At 40.7% G+C, this 17,050-nt stretch overlaps 1 protein-coding gene across 31 annotated transcripts in view; it reads right to left on the bottom strand.

The window, feature by feature from the left end:
- Window positions 1–14,812, bottom strand: part of PRRC2C (proline rich coiled-coil 2C) — a 111,786-nt gene extending 96,974 nt beyond the window's left edge. For 24 of the 31 annotated variants that reach the window (XM_051858365.2, XM_070077365.1, XM_070077361.1 and 21 more), the window contains exon 1: window positions 14,547–14,812. The gene's annotated coding sequence lies outside the window, so the exon portion shown is untranslated. The remainder of the gene's footprint in view (window positions 1–14,546) is intronic. The other 7 variants (XM_070077357.1, XM_070077366.1, XM_008264072.4 and 4 more) reach the window with 2 other exon arrangements.
- Window positions 14,813–17,050: the final 2,238 nt, after the last annotated feature.

A 17,050-nucleotide genomic window follows, 5' to 3' on the forward strand; every position in this document is an offset into this window, starting at 1 on the left:
CTGGCACAGCCACAGCTGTTGCAGCCATCTGGGGGAGTGAACCAGCTGTCTCTAACTCTCCCTCTCTGTAACTCTGCCTTTCAAATAAATAAAGTAAATCTTTAAAAAAGAACAAAAGAAAATAGGAAAACAAGAAGAGTAGAAAAATAAGGCACTGACAAACATCACAGAAAGCCCAGTAGAAGCTGGAGACAGGGATGTACAATATTCCTAGTACAGAAATTAAGAGGCTCTTTAATTTTCAGCAGCACACGCAGTGAGTAGTGGGAAGCACAAAAACAGCTGAAATGAAGTTGAGACGAGCAAGAGAGGGGCCAGTGTCGTGGTGCAGCGGGTTAAACGACTGGGTATGATGACAGTATCCCATACTGGAGTGCTGGTTTGAGTTCCAGATACTTTGCTTCCAGTGCAGCTTCCTGCGCATACGCCTGGGAAGGCAATAGAAGATGGCACCACATGAGAGACTCGGATGAAGTTGCTGGATCCTGGCTTTCTCCTGGCCCACCCTGGCTATTGAGGCCATTTGGGGCATGAACCAGTGGATGGAAGATCTGTCACTCTTGCAAATAAATCTTTAAAAAAGAAAAAGAGAGACGAGGATACTGTCAGGAGAATTAGTGGAATAATGTTTCACTGAAGTCTAATCCAGAGAGAAAATGCAGGTGCAATGATCTAAATGTTTGTGTCCCTTCCAAAATTCATGGTGAAATTCAGTGCCCAGTACAACAGTACAAAGAGGTGGGGCTCCTGAGGTGATTAGGCCATGAGGGCTCTGCCACCATGGATATGATTAGGGCCTTACAAAACGGCTGGAGAAAACCAGCTATGCACTTCTGTCAAGTGAGGACACAGCAACAAGGCACTACCATGAAAGCAGGCCCCCACTACACACCTCAATGGACTTCTTGTCTTCAGAATCGTAGAAATAAATTTCTGTTGCTTGTAAATTATCTGGTGTCAGATACTTTATTAAACCAGCATGAATGGAGTGAGACAGAAAGGAAGTCAAAAAAGAGAATTAAAGAGGAGAGCAGAGAGTAGGGATAATTTAAGCAAGACTAAAAGCTCTAGCAATAACAATGATAATTGCTGACTGGTCACTATGAGTCAAGTTTACCATGGACTACACTTTGTTCATGTACTAGAAACAGTGAGAAAATGTACTAAGCAAGAAAACTGAAGGCATAGGAGCTTATGATTTGAATTTAAGATTTCCAGCGATGAAAGGGCTTTGACATTAAACATGAAACACATATAGTAAGTATGACCAAAGTATGTGCATATACACATGTCATGCAGAGAATGGGAAATGAAATATGGTAAAATATGAATCAGTGGGGAATCTGAATGAATATAAGAATTCTTTGTAATTTTTCCAACTTCTCTCTAAAGCTTAAATTACAGCAAAAGTTATTTAAAACAAAAATCTACGTTTACTCTCCCTAACATGTTCCTTCCCAACTTTTCCCTAAGCATTTTCCTGACCTCTAAATTTAAAACCTTGAGTAATTTGACATGCATTTCTCCCATTTCTAACAGACATACCCAAGTTTTATGCATTCAAAATTAGAAATGTCACTTTAGTAAAATGTTTTTTTTTAAATAAATTCAGAGCCCTTAAGATACAATATAATGTACTGAATAGTAAAAGAACTTAAAGCTTAAGTTATCGAAACCTCCTAATGAGTAAACAACCTCAGAGAAGTGACTTGCCTAAAATTCATAAAGCCAGAAAGTGGAGGAGACAAGACAAGACCCAGGCTGACATTAAAGCTAGCACCCAAGATAAGCTCATCATAAAAAAATCAGAATTAAATTTTCTTTATAGAAGACATGAACAGTAAAATTTAAAAATATATAACAGTAACAGGTCATTGAAGGTTAATAGATTGTAAATGATTCCAGTTTTCATTAACAACATTTATTCTGGGTGCATGAATGACCTTGTGATTAAGATGTCCACATTTGGTATCAGAGGGCCTGAGATTCCTGACTCCAGCTTCCTGTTAACGCAGATTCTGGGAAATCAGCAGTAATTGCTCTACTAGTTGGCTTCTTGCCACCCACGTAGGAGATGTGGATTGAGTTCCAAGCTCCCAGCTCCAGCTTGGGCCCAGTCACAACCATTTTGTGCATGTGGGAGGTGAATGCTCACATTCCCTCCCTCTCTCAGATAAATAAATTTAAAGTAAAAATCTCACCTTATTCTGTTACAGAATAAAATATCAAGGATAAGACACAGCAACAAAATACAGTATTGTAATGAACAAATGTATCAACTAATTGCTGGAAATGTCATTTGAAGTACAATAATGAAAAAGTCTAAGAACCAATGCATCATGGATTGTAAAAAGGAAGTGCTTGTGCAAATATTTGCGTCCTAAAATTTACATTGAAGCTTCAGCACCTATGTACTGGTATCTGGAAACAGATTTTGGGAGAGCACTAGGTTTAGATGAGATTATGTTGGGATTAGTGTCCTTGTCAGAAGGGACACCACAGGTGACTGTCTGCTATGAAAGGACACAGTGAGGAGAAGGCCATGTGCACGCAAGCAGGAAGAAACTCACCAGAACTACACACACCATAGTGGTGCCTTCATCTCAGACTTCCAGTCTCTAGACCCATGAGGAATAAATTTCTGTTGTTTAAGCCAACCAGTCCGCAGTCTTTTGTTACAGCAGCCAGAACTGACTAAGATACCAGGGGTAAGGGGTGGCATGACAGAATTCATGTATTAACTCCAGATAATAGCATTTTATTCATCAAAGTTCAACTAAATTTTCCACTTAAAATTGAAAAGCAAAAACATTCACCTCATCGCTCCTAGTTCCAATTCAACCAGCTTTCACAAAATTCAAACCTTAAAAACATTTAGATTCATTTCCTTTCTTCTCTGCTTTATTTTAAAAACAGATTAATTACCAGAGGTGAGTGTTGCCGCACAGCACTTTAAGCCACTGCTTGGGATGCTGACATCTCATATCAGAGTTCTGGGTGCCTGCTGGAGTTCTGGCACTTCCACTTTTAATCCAGCTTCCCACTAGTGTGCCTGGAAGACAGATGACTCAAGTACTTGGGTACCTGAACCCTCATGAGAGATTCAGATGGAGTTAAACCCTTGATTTCCACCTGGCCTAGCCCTGGAATTATAACATCCAGATGTGGGCTGTTGTGGGCATTTGAGAAAACGAACTACGGGATGGAAGATCTATTTCTTGGTCACTCTGCCTTTCAAATAAATAAATGTCTTTAAATCCCTGCCTCTCCCTCTCTGTAACTCTGCCTTTCAAATAAATAAATCTTAAAAAAAAATTGAATTGGCCAACTTCTAAGATCTTCCAACTGTTAAAATCATTTAGTAATCCTAAAATCTAAAGTGACACTGAAAGGTTCTTAAATTTTTAACTGACACATAACTACGTATGTATGGGGTACAGTGTGATATTTCAATACATGTATACTCTGAAATGATCAGATCAGAGTAACTGGCACATCTATTACCTCAAACATTTGATCATTTCATTGGGTTGAAAACATCAAATGGTTTTAAGATTACATTTGATGCTATAATAGTAAAACTAAGAATACCACCATATGTTCAAGGCCTTTACTACAAATAGTATCACAGTAAAACATTAAAATTGTCATTTGAAAAAATAAAGTGCAACGTAAATAAATCTGTTGGGAGATCTAATCAGAATGGTAGAAGTGGGCTCAGTCTGCTCTTGGAAACTTAAACATGTGAATTAAGCTTCTGGGGCAGAAAAAGCCTTAACAATCAGAAAAAGAAATATAGTACTGAAAACTAGTGTTCTAGAAAAGTACAACTGTTGTGTCTACAATTTACTTGAAGAGGTGCCAGGGCACTCTGTTGACAACTTGTATTTCTAAGCTGTTCACACAATGCAACCATTTCTCTTATAACCAATTCCAGGGGCCCGTGATGTGGCACAGCAGGTTAAGCTGATGCCTACATGCTGGCATCCCAAATGGGCACTGGTTCGAGTCCCAGCTGCTCCACATCCAATTCAGCTCCCTAATGAGCCTGGGAAAGCAGCAGAATTTGACTCAAGTCCTTAGGCCTGGATCAGTACAAGAGAGACCTACGTGGAGTCCCTGCCTTTGCTGCCATTTGGAAAGTGAACCAGCGGATGAAAGATCTCTCCCTCTACCACCATTTTGTAACTCTACCTTTCAAATAAATAAATCTTTAAAAATCGATTTAAATCACAGTTCAAACATAGAGTAGCCAGCAAACCACAGATAAATTATTTAGTCTCAACAAATGTATATTTTCTCACCTGTAGGCTATATTTCCTCCAATAGTATGGCTAAACTTGATTAACAAAGTATATGGAAAGCTTTTAGAATAGTATACAGTATGTACTAAGAGCTTATTAAATGGCAGTCAGTATTTTCAAAGCTAATACATACCAATAAACCCAAAGCTCACAGTTTCTTAGTCAACCTTATTTGTTTGCAAGGGTGGTATGCTACATGTTACAGGAGAAAAAGTGAAGTTATTTTTTTCTAATATTTTCATCCAACATCATAAATTATTCTAATCTTTCATATAACTGAAGGACGGCTTTTAAGGGCTGCAACTTTAAGTTTAAATTCACTAAAAAAGTTTAGAGAATTGTTTGGCAACCCTTCCCCAACTCGCTGACTCTCCTGGTCTTGAGACACGGAAACCTCTTTCTCCCACTTTCTACTTTCATTATTTCCAGGTGTAAGTTTGTCATAAATGTAACTGCATAATGAAAATCTTTTCTTCAAGGCCAGCATTTTGGTGTAATGGGATAGACACACCAAAACTAGCATCCAATATTGGAATGCTGGTTGGAGCCCTGGCTGTTCTGCTTCTGATCCAGTTTCCTGCTAATGCACTGGGAAGGCAACAAAAGATGGCCCAAAGACTTGGGCCCCTGCCACACATGTGGGAGATTCAGAGGAAGTCCCTGGCCCCTGGATTTGGCCTGGCCCAGCCCAGGCTGCTGTGCCCATTTGGGGCGTGAACAGTGGATGGAGGATCTCTTTGCCTATCACTCTTTTTTTCAAGTAAAGAGATAAAACTTCAAAAACAAACTTTTTTCTTTCCCATCAGAAAACTAAATCAGCACCAGTATGCCATTCTTGGCTTCTTCCATCCCCAACAGTTCTGCACAAGAAACATTTCCCCCATCTTCACAAGGCCAGAAGACTCTTGTTCTATTATTGCGAGATGTTTTTATCTTTCTACAATCTGTGTCCTAATTACAGTGGCAGCTGCACAAATCTACATGTACTTAAACTACAGAGGTGTATATAGGTGTTGTGGAGCAGCAGGATAAGCTGCCACTTGTTCACATCCCATATCAGAGTGCTGGTCAGAGTCCTGGCTGCTCCATTTCTAGCCCAGCTTCCTGCTACTGCATCCCGGGAGGCAGTGGATGATGGTTCACATTGCTTGGGCTCCTACAACCTATGTGACAGACCCAGAGGGGGTTGGGGTTCCAAGCTCCTGGCTCTTTGGTCTGGCCCAGCTCTGGCTGCTACAGGCATGGAGGAATGAACCACCAGATGTTCTCTCCGATTTTCAAGTAAAATGAAGATAAATACATAGAAATTCGTAAAATAAAAATCCTCTGCTCCATTTTTCTCATCTTCAAAAGTAATTGTTTCTCTCATATTGTGCTTGCCAATCCAGATCTACAAAAACCAAAACCTAATATTAAAATATTACTTAAAAGACCAACAAGGGCAGGCATTCTAGAGCAGCTTAATGTGCCTGGGAAGGCAGCAGATAATGGTCCAAGTACTTGGGCTAGCTCCTGGCTTTGGCCTAGCCCAGTCCTTGCTCTTGAGGTCATTTGGGGGAGAGGGAAAATCATCTGTCTCTGTCATTCTGTTTCTCAATTAAATAAATCTTAAAAAAATAAAAAGGACCAAGCTATAACAGCCATATTGCCACAATTCTAAAATTTGACACTGAAAAATTAGTGTTTTTTAAGTTTAAAATGTGCTAAGTATTTTTTACATTCTCTAACAGCTTCTGAGTTACTAAAAATATTTAATAAGCTACAAAACTCATCTTTAAAATACAATGGATAAATGGAAATTCTGTATTTCTCCAACCACTTAAACCATTTTAGTAAAAAGTTCAAAGCCTTTTTTGTTCCTTAGGGACATCCAGTTTCATAATTATTTCTGATGTTGCTCTAAATGGATCCTTAGTACGTCTCTCTTAATATGTCTCCTCGAGGAATCTTTTATTGTTCTTCTTTATGCAAACAGAAAATTCTATCTTTCTGGAAAGATGTGGAGGCATAATTTCCTCTGGGAGACCTAAACCAGGAATACAACTCTGCAAGCAGAATATGGGGTGAATTTCAGTTCTTGTCGCCTCCTTCAGCCTGGCCCCTTGGTGCAGCACACTAACCATACAGCCATAAAAGCAGCCCTGTATTGTTAGACTACTCACTGGGAAAGAGGAAGGACGGAAGATTAATTGATTTCTCTAGACCCATTCTTCAACCTCATATGCATGCAGGCTATCCTTACAGATTCAAGATTCATTTGAGAAACAGGCATTGGCCTCGCAAATAAGCTGCCAATTAGGACACCATGCGCCACACCTTAGTGCTTGAGTTCTACTCCTGCTTCCAGCTTTCTGCCAAGGCAGACCCTGGGGGAGGCATGATTCAAATGGTTAGGTCCCCACTACCCACACAGGAGACCTGGACTGAGTTCCCAGCTTTGACTCCCCCAAATGCCTGCAGTGACCAATCAGTGGATGGTACTTCTGTCTGATCTGTCCCTCTGCCTCAAAAAAAAAAAAAAAAAAAAAAAAAAAAAAAAAAAAAAAAGATTTACTTGTAGGGAACCTTCCAATTTCTTTTATATTTATTTTTTATTTTTTTATTTAATAAATATAATTTCCAAAGTATAACTTTTGGATAATAGTGGCTTTTTCCCCCCATAACCACGTTCCCACCTGCAACCTTCCCATCTCCCACTCCCTCTCCCATTCCATTCTTCATCAAGATGCATTTTTGGCCGGCGCCGCGGCTCAGTAGGCTAATCCTCTGCCTGCAGCACCAGCACCCCGGGTTCTAGTCCCGGTTGCTCCTCTTTCAGTCCAGCTCTCTGCTGTGACCCGGGAAGGCAGTGGAGGATGGCCCAACTGCTTGGGCCCTGCACCCACATGGGAGACCAGGAGGAAGCACCTGGCTCCTGGCTTCGGATCAGCACAGCGCGCCGGCCACAACAAAGGCACCAGCCATAGGGGCCACTTGGGGGATGAACCAATGGAAAAAGGAAGACCTTTCTCTCTGTCTCTCTCTCACTGTTTAACTCTGCCTGTCTTAAAAAAAAAAAAAAATTCATTCTCAATTATCTTTATATACAGAAGATCAACTTAGTATATACTAAGTAAAGATTTCAACAGTTTGCACCCACACAGAAACACAGAGTATAAAGTACCGTTTGAGTACTAGCTATATCATTAATTCACATAGTACAATACATGAAGGACAGAGATCCTACATGGGGAGTCAGTGCACAGTGACTCCTGTTGTTGATTTAACAATTGACACTCTTATTTATGACATCAGTAATCACCAAATGCTCTTGTCATCATGAGCTGCCAAGGCTATGGAAGCCTCTCGAGTTCGCCGACTCTGATCTTATTTAGACAAGGCCATAGTCAAAGTGGAAGTTCTCTCCTCCCGTCAGAGAAAGGTACCTCCTTCTTTGATGGCCTGTTCTTTCTGCTGGGATCTCACTCACAGAGAGCTTTCATTTAGGTCGTTTTGTTTTTTTTTTTTTTTTGCACAGTGTCTTGGCTTTCCATGCCTGAAATACTCTCATGAGCTTTTCAGCCAGATCCAAGAGCCTTAAGGTCTGATTCTGAGGCCAGGGTGCTGTTTAGGACATCTGCCATCCTATGAGTCTGCTGTCTATCAGTTATTATTAGCAGACACCAGTCTTGTTTATGTGATCCCTTTGATCCTTAATCCTATTATTATGATCAATTATGAACTGAAACTGATCATTTTGACTAGTGAGATGGCATTGGTACATGCCACCTTGATGGGACTGAATTGCAATCCCCTGGCACGTTTCTAACTCTACCATTAGGGGTAAGTCTGAGTGAGCATGTTCCAAACTGTACATCTCCTCCCTCTCTTATATTATATTTAACAGGGATCACTTTTCAGTTAAATTTAAACACCTAAGAATAATTGTGTGTTAATTAAAGAGTTCAACCAATGGTATTAAGTAGAACAAAAAAAATACTAAAAGGTATAAAGTATTAAGTTGTTCCTCGACAGTCAGGACAAGGGCTGATCAAGTCACTGTTTCTCACAGCGTCCATTTCACTTTAACAAGTTTCAGGTGCACAGTTAGTTGTAACCAATCAGGGAGAACATATGATATTTGTCCCTTTGGGACTGGCTTATTTCACTCAGCATGATGTGTTCCAGATTCCTCCATTTTGTTGCAAATGACCAGATTTCATTTTTTTTTTTTACTGCTGTGTAGTATTCTATAGAGTACATACATATCCCATAATTTCTTTATTCAGTCTACTGTTGATGGGCATTTAGGTCGATTCCATGTCTTAGCTATTGTGAATTGAGCTGCAATGAAAACTGAGGTGCAAATATCTCTTTTATTTGCCAATTTAATTTCCTTTGAGTAAATTCTAAGGAGTGAGGTGGTTGGGTTGAATGGTAGGGTTATATTTAAGTTTCTGAGAAATCTCCAAACTGACTTCCAAAGTGGCTTTACCAGTTTGCATTCCCACCAACAGTGGGTTAGTGTCCCTTTTTCCCCACATCCTCGCCAGCATCTGTTGTTGGTAGATTTCTGTATGTCAGCCATTCTAACGGGGGTGAGGTGAAACCTCATTGTGGTTTTGATTTGCATTTCCCTGATTGCTAGTGATCCTGAACATTTTTTCATGTGTCTGTTGGCCATTTTGATGTCCTCTTTTGAAAAATGTCTATTGAGGTTCTTGGCTCGTCTCTTAAGTGGGTTGTTTTGTTGTTATGGAGTTTGATATCTCTTTGTAGATTCTGGTTATTAATCCTTTATCTGTTGCATAGTTTGCAAATATTTTTTCCCATTCTGTCGGTTGCCTCTTCACTTTCCTGACTGTTTCTTTTGCAGTACAGAAACTTCTCAATTTGATGTAATCCAATTGTTAATTTTGGCTTTGACTGCCTCTGCCTCCATGGTCTTTTCCAATAAGGCTTTGCCTGTGCCTATACCTTGTGGGGTTTCTCCGATGTTCTTTAATAATTTGATGGTGTCAGGTCATAGATTTACATCTTTAATTCATGTTGAGTGGATTTTTGTGTAAGGCAGGGATCTTGCTTCACGCTTCTGCACATGGAAATCCAGTTTTCCCAGCACCATTTATTGAATAGACTGTCCTTGCTCCAGGAGTTGGTTTTGGATCCTTGATCAAATATAAGTTGGCTACAGATGTTTGAATTGATTTCTGGTGTTTCTATTCTGGGGAACCTTCCAATTTCATAGGGCATTAATCTATCCTCTCTTTCTCTTAATTTCTCCTTTTCTCCCAGTTCTCTTTTCTGCTTTAAACATGGTCAAGACTCACATTGTGGTATTATGTAGTTATCAAATTATTAAATTAAAAAGATACATACCAACACACTTAGTGTGATCTCTGCAAGAGTCCTCTGAGATTAGGAGATAGGTATTATCCTATTTCACAAGTGAATATATCTAATACCTAAGCCAAATGATTAGCCTCAATATTAACAGCTGGCACAAAGTCACAAAAAGAAACAACATCTGAATTTTTAAACTCCAGAAAAGTGCGAGTACTTAACACACCTAAAAATCAAGGTCTCACTACCTCTCCTCCCCCTACCAACTCAACCTTTCATCCTCATCACTTAATCAAAATTCTTTTAAGATCATTAAGACCACTCAACCAAATTGAAAGGCCACTTCTCACATATTTTTCTGAACCCAGCTACATTTGGCTCTTATAATCTTATTTTTATTTTTTAAAAAAGATTATTTATTTGAAAGGCAGAAGAGAGAGAGCGAGAGCAGAGCGAGAGCGATTGACTTTCCAGCTGCTGCTTCACTCCCCAAATGGTTTCAACAGTACATTCAGGGATAGGCCAAGGCAAAGCCAGGAGCCATCTTCTGTGGCATTCCTAGGCGCATTAGCAAGAATCTGGATCAGAAGTGGAGTTGCCAGGACTCAAAACTGCACTCCGATATGTGGGATGTTGATGTGTTGGCAACACAAGCGGTGGCTTAACATGTTGTGCCACGATGTTGGCCCCAATCCTTCTTTTAGATTATTCTCTTCCCTGATTTCTGTTGTGACTTTCTACACTTATTCATTCTTGGATGACAGATGGTTTGATGATAAAGCAAATATTGTTAATGACTTAAGTTTGAGAAATACTGACCATTGGGATAGCCATGTAGCTAGGCCCTCAGGCTCCCGGGAGATCAATTATTCAAATCTCATTTCTACCATTTACTAGCTAAGTAACCACGAAGAAATTAATTAAAACTCATTACATCTCGGTTTTCTAGTAGTGTAATAAAAAATCATCTACTTCCCAAGCTTACAATAATACAGATTTAAAGAGATAATCCACAACATATTCTTAGCTCAGTGCCTGGCATAACTGCCCAATAAATAGTAATAACTGCAATTATTCCTGATCTCTCTTAGACATCACATCTTATCAACTGGGCACTCAATCTGTAGTATATATAACTTTTTATATATGGATTCTCTGCACAAAATTTCTCTTGCCTTCTTACACACTTATCATTTTTACCTATTGGCATAAATCCAAAGATTATAAGATAATTTTTAATATTAATCCTTAGCACTAAGCACTTTGACAGTGGAAATCAAAAGCCATATTCCTCTGATTCACTGGGTCTTGCAAAATTAAAAACAATCTTTATTGTTTGTTGAAAAAAGCTAAAAATTAAAATTTGATACCAATGTATCTCACAATGAATACTATATGAACACAAATTCTTTGAAGGCTATCTGTGACACTACTCTAATGGGCAAGGGAAAAAAAAACCTGCTATACTCTTTTGTTCCAGTAAGACATTCATGGGGCTGGTATTGTGGCATAATGGGTTTAAGCAGCTTCTTGTAATGCAGGCATCCCATATGATTCCGGCTTCTCCACTTCCAATCCAGTTTCCTGCTAATGTGCCTGGGAAAGCAGAGGAAGATGGCCCAAGTCCTTGGGCCCCTGCACTCATGTGAGAGACCTGGATGAAGCTCCTGGCTTCAGCCTGGCACAGCCCTAGCTGTTGCAGCCATGTGGGGAGTGGACCAGTGGATGGAAGATCTCTCTGTCTCTCCTTCTTTCCCTCTCTCTAACTCTGCCTTTCAATAAATAAAATGTCTTTATTAAAGAAAAATCATGAAAAGATATTCATTAGTTCAACTTAGCCATGGGTCTATTCTTCAGTATGCCCAACCTTCTTCATTCACCCTAGATATAATAAACTCCAGGTTTATATAAAATAATGAAGACACATTAACAGTTTAGTAAGGAGAACAAACTAATATCAGAACACAGAAATTAAGTACAAAATTGCTTGGTAGTTTGCTATGTACATAAAACCCAGTTGTGTTTTTTTTATAGTAGACTTGGTCCACAAATGTTGATTATATCCCATCCCCCCTTAATGCTGAACATCTAGCTGCAACCACATAGGTGAGCACATACCATTGACAGTAATAATTTTACTCCTATATTGTGTTCAGGCTCTCAGCATCTGCCAACCAGACAAAACTTTCCTATTAAACTAAATGATAAGCACTGTTTGATTGGATTTGCCAGCAAACACATGCAGGCACAGGCCCAACAATATGACTGGCATTCGGTTAATTTAGGGAAAAATGATGACTAGAAATGTAACTTGCAGAAATAAAAAACAGGTTTATAATTTACTAAAGTAATCCTCTCTATAGAATATTTTCATCCTCAAAATTGAGAACTTAAAATGTGACTCAGAAAACTAACCTATTAACTCTCAGACTTCTAAGCAACAATTAACAGACTGAGATAAGCTTTTATTGTGTTATCCTATTCCTAAGATGACAAGTCTGCTTTACTCGAAGTACCTTAGTCATAACTCAGACAAAACTTTCAGTTTCCTACACTGTAAGAGTACTATAACATTTTATCAATCCTTGGTTTTTACATATATGACATAAACAGCATCCAAAACACTTTATCCAATGGATTTTCAAATTGAAACAGTGTTGGGGGTGGGGAGGTACAGGGAGGAGGACTGTTCAGGGACAAAATATAACTGTCTAAGCCATTTTACCAGAAAGAAAGGTGCGGTGGAGAAGGGCGGAGATGGGGGCTGGAATGAGTCAAAACTTCAGGATTTTCAGCTATGAGCAAGACACTGAACCCAAGGACATTTACTCTACAGTATGAATGAGCCATGTTTAAGAAACAAAATCCAACATGTAAATGTAAACAGAGAGAAAGAAGGAAGAAGGGAGGGAAGAAAACTAACTCTTTAAGTATCCCAAGAAATACAGATGCCATTCCAAGACTATAAATATTACTTTTTCATCTGCAATATCAGCTGACTTCCTTACCATGTACTGAGCACAATAATAAGCCCTTTACATAACCTTTTAAAAGTCTATAGCAAGCCTTTGAGGAAAGTGCTACTTTACAAATGAGGGAACAGTCTACCAATATAGGCCAAATCCCACAATTTAAAAATTTTATCTGTGAAACTGTGAAGTTACCTATCTCTAAAGACTTAGCTGGCCTTTAAACACACACAAAAAATTAGCTTCTACCAAACTCGCAACATTTTAACCTTTACACGCAACAATGTTCATACGCTGAAGTCAAGCTAAAGAAAAACTAATAGTGCTGTTTTCTTACTCAGTTACTATATTTATAAAGTTACAAGGAACAAGGAGGCAATTTGAGGGAGTTGAGCATTGCTTTTTGGGTAAGACAGGGGTTTTGACACCAGTAACTGCTGTGTGACCTTGGTCAAATTAATCTCTCAGATTTCATTTCCTTATCTATAAAATGTAGATAATAATAGCATCTCCCTCAGTAGGAATAATAAAAAGATAGTATATGTAAAAGGCTTATTACTGTGTTCAGCACATGGTTAAAGGTCAGCTTATGGAGGGAAGAGAGCCACACACGCAAGTTCAGCATACTAAATAAAAACAAAAACACAAAAGCCTTAAAAAGCCCATTTTCTGAAAATTCCATTACAGAAAATAAAGAGAATTACTACTTAACCGTATGCTAAAGATAAAACTCAAATTCAATCTCTAACTAAGGTTTCAGGGGTTCAAGGCATTTGTGGTGAGCCACAAAAGATGCTGCAATGCATCTGTGACACACACCTAAAAATGGCTCCAGTCAAAGCGGCATCTTAATTACCAGTATGTGAGATCCAATCTACTTTAAAAAAAAACCGCTGGAGTTGGGCCTGGTGGGCACTTAATACCACCCTTTGATTGTAGTCTGCAGGAGTAAGCTATCAAACACTTAAATCAGGGATCTTCCGACTCTTCTGGTGCATTCCAAATGAAAATCTTACAGCAGAGCCACCTACTGTACAATCCCGAGTATCCTCCCGAGGTATGAATCTATGGACCTAAGCTGAAGAACGGCCAAGGCGGAAATCCGGGTAGCTTTGGCAGCGAGCATTAACCATGCCCGACCCTCAGAAGATCTCAAGTCAAGTCAAAGCAAATATACGTCCCCTTGAAATAATCAGAGCACTCCCGGCCGTGCAAAGGAAGCAAGCCTCTACCACTGTCCCTTGGCTGCCCCCAGCCCCAGGTGCTTTTCTCTAGCCCTAAAGTGGGGCTTTTACCCAAACAATACTAGTGCTTTCTTAAAGACAGGAAGCAAGGACAGTGATTCACCACCCAACTGGAGGACGGAGCGGCCTGGAGCGCGAAAAGTCTACCCAAATCCACCTTTGGAGTTGGGCTGCACGGTCCCTAGCAGAGGTCCCGATTCCCCCCAAAAAGCCTCTCACCGAACCAGGTCTTTAAACCCGGACTCTCCCAGACACTGCTCACCACAGATCCTACCCTCGCTGCACACGCAGTCCGCCAAGGCCCAGGGTGAGCCCTGGAGCTGTTTGGTGGTGGTGGGGACCTCTTTTCCCACACTAGAAAAAAAAAAAAAAGACCGCGCGCCGACCAATCCGGCGGGATGGAAACTCCCCTAGCTTACCCAGCAACGCGTGCAATCCCCTCTCGGGGCCTGAGCTGGGGGCTGGGGAAGAAGACCCGCTGGCCCGGAACTCCCGCTGCAGACCACATGGGGCGGATCTGACTCCGGTTTCCCGCTCCCCCAGACACAGAGATGACGGGAGCCAAGCAGCAGGGAGACGGCTGAGCCCGAGGCCCTCTGCCTCCAGGTACCGGATCGGGATCCGCTCCCACATCCCAGGCCACCCCACGCTGGCCCTCCCGATGGGGGCCTCCTTGATCACGGCCCTGACGCCCTAGCCTTCCTTACCGGCCAGGGTTGAGTGTCAAGTTTGCGCACTTCGCAGATCCAGGCGAACTCTGACCAAGGGAAGGGGGAGGGGAAATGGGGGCTACCGGGGTGGCGGCGAAGGCGACCCGACTACGAAAGCCGAAGCTGCGGATGGACAAACCGCCAAAGCACTTTCGCTGCCTTCCCGAGAGGGCGAGAGCGAGCGAAAAAAGAAGCAAGATGGCGGCTAGCCAGCCCTTACGTAATGCGTCATGACGCCGCGCACGTACGGCAAATCCCCGCAGGCCCGCCCCCCGGCGCAAAGACGGCGGGATCACGTGATGTTTCCGTGGCGGCCCGACCCCGGCTGTGGGAGACGTCGTCCCCTGCTGGATGGAGGGATTTCCTTCAATCAGAGTTGTTCCGGGTTGAGCTTTAACCTGGTGCGTTCCCAGGAGCTCTCGAGTTTAGGTTGGTTTTCTTCCGAGAAAGCAGCCGCTTCTGTATCTGGCGGGAGACCACGTAGATTGGTTCAGCCGACCGCTTGGCAGAGTGTTCTCCGCGAAGCAGGGGTTGGGCTGAGCGGGCTTGGTGTGAAGTTATCTAGCAGGACTTGCCGGCTCGGCTGAGAGCACTCTCGGAGTTTGTGATTATGGATGTTAAAATCAGCCATTCAGTTTATGTATTTCTCCAGCAGTGTTCAGCCCCCGCGCAGCCACAGATAAGGTAGATGGTAGCCTTCACCTGTTCTGGGTTTTACCAGAAAGCAATCATGATAATACTGTGTCTGAACATGTGATGAATGCGTTAACAAATGGTAGGTTTTGTCCTCTTTATGCACGGATTCCATGCCACCTACCCTGGTCCAAGCTGTCTTCCCCACCAGAAAGGAATGGTCACTGTAGCACTATTAGAATCATCAAAAACAAAACAAAACCAGAGAGGAATCACAGGCACCCTCCTCCCAGTAGTTTCGGTGATCATCTGAAATGGAAAAGCCTAGCTGACTGATATGGAGTCATTACCAGGGAAAGGCCCAAGAGGACAGAGAATTTCTTGGGCGAATTTCCCACCTTTTTAGGATCCGGTGTAGAGTGACCTGGTCTCAGAAGTATTTCTCTTGAGCAATGTAGAATACCTTTAGCAGTCAAATGAGCTGACATTAACCAAGGTCATGAAACTGACACATACAAGCAGAATCTTAGCTTATTAATTTCCAAGCGCTAAAACGTTCTTACAGCTGCAGAGTTCATGCATTTTCTGTGTAGCCAGATCCACTCAGGAAACCACGGGTGTTACTCAGTGGTCGCTTGCTGAGCACAGATTCAGACAAGGGGAGTTGTACCTAGCCCTAGACTTTTCTGAATCATCCACTTCCCCAAAGGATGATTTTGTGCTGAAGGTGGAAGTGCATACTCAATTTACAGTGGTTGCAGATTTCTACATTGATCTCCAATATAGTGGGGACATCCTGTTGTGCTGTTTATTGATTTGTGCTAGCTCTTGGCCTGGCAGCATTTGGATGGCCACTGGTCCTGAAGTGCCCCCTGCATGTTCCTTTCACTGTTTCCATGACTACCCAAAGCTCTTAGCAATATTCTTTCAATAAAAATCAAGTTACAAGTAAATCAGGCCATTTTGTGTTTTAAAGGTGATTTTTCTTACTTCTGCTCTTACCCATTGTATGTGATCTTGAAGTTTAGCCCTCAGAGAGCAGTCTTAGATTCTTTATTTCCAATTTCTCGGGAGGAAAATCTGGCTGAAATCTCCATATATCAGTACAATGTCTGAAACTAAGCAATTGTCCTTTAAAATTTACTTTGTCTTTGATTCTTTGCATCAGTGTAAAGTCTCATAACAAAAATGTTTCTATGGCAGATTGGAAGGAAAGTTGTCATTTAATTTCCAGTAGTACTTGTTACATAGAGTAATATTATCAAGTTGCCAACTGCCAGGCAAACTCATTTCTTACTGAAAAAAAAAATGATTCTCCAAACAAAATAGCTTTTGTGTGTGTGTGTGACTGCTCAAACTTATTTGCTATTGCTCTTCTTGGGCTTGAGTCCATAAATGAAGATTTATGGGATGGTAGGTTATAAATAAAAGAATCAATAAAGTATCATTCCTTATTAGTAGTAATGTTTCTTACATGTTTAAGTGCATATGAAAATGCTGGTTTCTTTTCAGCAATGATCCAACAAATAACATTTAGTAAAACTGAAACATAATAAGCCCCAAGTGATGAAACCATAATACCCAAATATTGTGTGAGAATGTAACTTCATTTTAAAATCATCAACAGATAATGTAAATATTGTAATAAAGATAAGAAGAAATATTGAGAGTGCTTCAAAAACTTACCTTTTGCCAATTTGTATATACTAAGAGTATTATAAAATACAATTATGTTATATATAAAATTTTAAATTATGTATAAAGTAGGAGAGTTTTATTTACCTAGCTATAAATAATTGGCTCAGCAAACACTTTTTCTTTTTGAAAGAGTCAGTGATATAGAGATAGAGATAGACAGAGAGAGAGAG

This window comes from Oryctolagus cuniculus, chromosome 7, assembly GCF_964237555.1.
Source record: "Oryctolagus cuniculus chromosome 7, mOryCun1.1, whole genome shotgun sequence".
Taxonomy (NCBI): domain Eukaryota; kingdom Metazoa; phylum Chordata; class Mammalia; order Lagomorpha; family Leporidae; genus Oryctolagus; species Oryctolagus cuniculus.